The 4,557-nt window shown below is 53.0% G+C and overlaps 1 non-coding gene across 1 annotated transcript; it reads right to left on the reverse strand.

The window, feature by feature from the left end:
• Positions 1-3,747: 3,747 nt before the first annotated feature.
• On the reverse strand, positions 3,748-3,938 carry LOC121351795. The gene has a single exon (XR_005954841.1). It is a non-coding gene; the product is annotated as a U2 spliceosomal RNA (small nuclear RNA).
• Between the last annotated feature and the right edge of the window lie 619 nt (positions 3,939-4,557).

Raw genomic sequence — 4,557 nt, forward strand, 5'->3', positions numbered from 1 at the left:
GGCCTTCTTGCTCTTACTGAGGGCCTGGAAAAGAAGGGGAGGGGTCACAGGGGGGGTTTGGGGGGAATTTGGGGGTCCCAGGGGGATCCCCCCCCCCCCGCAGGAGGGGCCGGAAGTGGCCGCTCTACCCCGGCGCGGGGTCATAGAGACGCCAAGGTAATATCAGGCCCAAGATCATAGAGTTCAGTCCTCCCCGCCGGCCAGAGCGGCCAGGAGAATGCTAAAGGTTAGACCTCCAAGCCGGCCAGAGCGGCCAGGCGGAGCATAGAGTTCAGTCCTCCCCAGCGGGACCATAGAGAGCGTACAGGCTGCTAAAGTCCCTCCGAGAGCCCTCGGGGCGGTACAAACCTTCTCTCCCCGCGTTTTTGGGGGATCCTGGGGGGGTCTGGGGCTGTGTCCCCCCTCCCAGAGGGAGCACGGGGATCCCCTCAGGGCCAATACTGTACAGACCCCCCCCCATGTTCTGGGGGGTATAGGGCGCCCTCTGGTGGTGGAGGTCTCCAGGGACCACCACCCCAGTCTCTGGCGCCCCTCAGGGACCTCCCCGGCTCTTGAGCCCCCTCAGTGCCACAGGGACCTGACAGTGCTGGTGACAGCGGCAGGATCTGAGCCCAGGTGTGCCCAGGTGAGCACCATTTCCCCCTCAGGTGCCCCTCAAACCCTTCATGGGCACCATTTCCACCCTCATCCCCCTCACAGACATCATTTATCCCCTCACGGGCACCATTTTTCCCTTCACTGCCCACCATGGGCTCTGTTTTCCCCTCACAGGTGCCATTTCCTTCCTCATCACCCTCACGGACAATATTCCACCCTCAAAGGCTTCATATTTCCCTTTAATCCCCCTCACGGGCTCCATTTCCCCCTCAGCTGCCCCTCAAATCCCTCACAGGTGCCATTTCCTCCCTCATCCCCCTCATGGACAACATTTCACCCTCACAAACTTCATATTTCCCCCGATCCCCCTCATGGGTTCCATTTCCATCCTCATCACCCTCAGGAACACCATTTGTTCCCTCATGGCCTCCATTTTCCCTTCAGCTGCCCCCGAAACCCTTCACAGGCACCATGTCCACCCTCATCCCCCTCACAGACATCATTTGTCCCCTCACAGGCACCATTTCCACCCTCATCTTCCTCATGGGCTCCATTTGTCCCCTCATGGGCACCACTTTATCCTTCACAGGTGCCATTTCCACCCCCCTCACCCTCATGGGTTCCATTGTCCCTCCACCACCCTCACACACTCCATTTCCCCCTCAAATCCCTCACAGGTGCCATTTCCCCATCAAGTGCTCCTCAGACCCTTCACAGGCACCATTTCCCCCCTCATCCCCCTCACAGACATCATTTGTCCCCTCACAGGCACCATTTCCACCCTCATCTTCCTCAGGGGCTCCATTTGTCCCCTCATGGGCACTATTTTTCCTTTCACAGGTGCCATTTCCTCCCTCATCCCCCTCATGGACAGCATTTCACCCTCACAAACTTCATATTTCCCCTCGATCCCCCTCATGGGTTCCATTTCCACCCTCATCACCCTCAACACCACCATTTGTTCCCTCATGGCCTCCATTTTCCCTTCAGCTGCCCCCGAAACCCTTCACAGGCACCATGTCCACCCTCATCCCCCTCACAGACATCATTTGTCCCCTCACAGGCACCATTTCCACCCTCATCTTCCTCACTTTTATTAAGAAAACTGACTTTACTTTTACTGCTAGGTCTCATAGAGAGTTGTTCAGAGAAATTTGGACCCAGCAGGCTAAATCATAGTATTTTATACCCTTGAAAAGTCATATACAGTGTCCAACATGTCTCATCCATAAAAGCACTTGAGACAAATCTGCAAACATGAAGTGCCAAAAAGAAAAAAATCTAACAAAATGCAAAATGGAAGTAATCCAAACCCTATCCAAAAAAAAAAAAAAAGCAGACCATAAATAAAAAGGTTATAAGAAATTATAAAGAGTCATCTAGTCTATCCATTGTCCACAGAAGAATCAAGGTTTATGGTTTTCCTGAGAAAAACCCAACAGCAGATGAGAAAGAAATCCAACAATCAAGACTCCATGATATCCCAATCTACTTCACAATTTGACAGAATTCTGTTAGAAGTATTTTCCCAACTTGCATCAATCTTACTAGAGCAGTTTAGAGTTCTTTAGCAGTTCTCCTACACACCCTGTACACAAAGGATTGTAAAATTTCTTTTCAGCAGACTTTTAATTGTTTGAAGATTATTTTTAAAATCCCCTTTCCCATCTTTTCTTCTTTAGATTAACCAGCCTCAATATTTCAGTTCTCTTCCAGACACCAAGTTATCTAAGGCTGATCACCCTCACTGTTCTCCTCTGCACTCCCACTGCTTCGCCTCCTCCCTGGAGGATGCCCAGAACAAAACACCACACTTCAATTTAGGCCTTAGGGATTACTTCATGAGGCTTCTTGTGGGCACTGCGATATCCTTTTCACAAGTTTAACCCTTCAGTCTTGGTGGACCACAGACTAAAAATTATCATCAGATCTTTTTTCTACAGAACTGCCCACTAGCCAGTTATTCTTAACTCTGAGTTCAAGCATTTTATGCCTCTTGTTACTCTAAAAGCCTAAATTGATGCTTTTCTTTACATGGTGTCATCCCACTTTCCTCTCAAACCACTTCTCCAGCCTGCTAAGATTATGCTCAATTCTCACTGTGTCCTTCAACATCTTTGCAGTCCCTCCCAAGTGCACTTAGTAACTGTAATCCAAATGCAAGCTCAGTAACTGTAATCCAGATGACAATGAAAAGCACTAATGAATGTGCTGAGTATTACTGGTCCAGAATATCTCCCTCCTTTCAAGAGTGACTCAATGGGTACAGCAAGAAGCCTGACTTGACACTCTTCACACTGGAGATTCAGGCTCAGGAGGAGCCCCCTCCTCAAAAAGGGGTGAAGGACGAGGAGGGGGACGAGCTGTGGGACGCTCTGGAGTCCATCCCCACCCCCAGGAGGGGCAAGAAAAGGAAAAATTCGGGGATTTGAGGGGTCCCGGGACCCCCCAAAATCCCCCCACGCCCCCTCCCCCGCTGTATATAACGTCCGACGTGAGGGAAATAAACGGAATTTTGGGGTTTTTGGAGAAAAAAATGGGAATTTTGTGGGAAATTGGGGCTGGGGGTGATGGGGAGAGCACAAAGGGATTTTGGGGGCGCGGCCCCTTTAAATCTTTAACCCCGCCCCTCAAGGGGTTTAGCCCCGCCCCCAGGAGCTAATTTTGCTAATTAGCATCTCAGTAATTAGGATTACCCCAGCAGGTGGTTTTGGGGTGATTTTGGAGCTTTTTTGGGGTACCCTGGGGTGACACTGACGTCACCGAATCGTGGCCGCTATCGCGATAGAGCAGTGATAATTATTAATGAACGATTAATCTAACCTGGTTTTGATTAATTAGATTGGGGTAATTAAATCGGGGATGACATGCAGAGCAGAGAGGAGGCTGCAGGAGCGACCCCGAGTGACGGCAGCGTGGTTCATATCGCGATATAAACGCGATAATCGCGATTAATCGCATTTCTGATCGATTCTTGACCATGAGGTCCCTCCAATCCCGGGCCCATATCGCGATAGAATCACGACTCACTCTGTTTTTCACCAATAAAGGTCCCCGGCGGGGTGCACGGTTCCCGGAGGCGCTGCAATCCCGGGCCCATATCGCGATAGAATCACGACTCGCTCTGTTTTTCACCAGTAAAGGTCCCCGTGGGGGTGCACCGTTCCCGGAGGCACTGCAATACCGGGACGATGCGCGGAGCGGAGGGAGCAAGCTCCGGGTCCAACTCCCGAGCCCAAAAATCCGTTTAATATAAAGTCCTCTCATCGAGGACGTATCAGATATTAAACTGATAAGAACAGATACTACACTTGATCTTAGCCAAAAGGCCGAGAAGCGATGCCCCAGCTCCCCCGAGCGCCGCGCCCGGCCCCGCCCGGCCCGCCCGCACCTCACGGACACCCCCGCGCCGCGCCCGCCCCGCTCCGGAGCCGCTCTGCGAGCTTTTCCCCAGCTCATCCCGCGCTCTCCTCCCGCGGTTTGTACGCACCCACCCCGAAAATCCCGAAAATCGCCCCAGATTTTCGCTCCCATGATGCCTTTGGCGGCGCTGCGTTTTCCTGATTTGCATATCCGTGTTTTCATCACCGCCCACTCTGACGCCCCGCCCCCTCAACTTATGCGCGCAATGTGATTGGTGAACTGCGCGCTGGGATTTGCATTCGCTCCGCCCCCTCCACTCCACACGGGATGAACTGGTGGCACTGGGATGGGGCCGCTGGTGGGGACTGGTCCTGCCCAGTTTGTACTGGTGGCACTGGGATGGGAACAGTGGTCCAGACTGGTCCTGCCCAGTTTGTACTGGTGGCACTGGGATGGGGCCACTGGTGGGACTGGTCCTGTCCGGGCTGTACTGGTCCGAACTGGGACGCTCCCAGGAGCTCCCCCCGCTCCCTGGCTCCCCTCCCCCCTTCAACAATGACGTCACGCCCCTCCCCCCCCGGGGGGACCCCCTGTCCT

Source organism: Pyrgilauda ruficollis, unplaced genomic scaffold, assembly GCF_017590135.1.
Source record: "Pyrgilauda ruficollis isolate IOZ18807 unplaced genomic scaffold, ASM1759013v1 scaffold1728, whole genome shotgun sequence".
Classification (NCBI taxonomy): domain Eukaryota; kingdom Metazoa; phylum Chordata; class Aves; order Passeriformes; family Passeridae; genus Pyrgilauda; species Pyrgilauda ruficollis.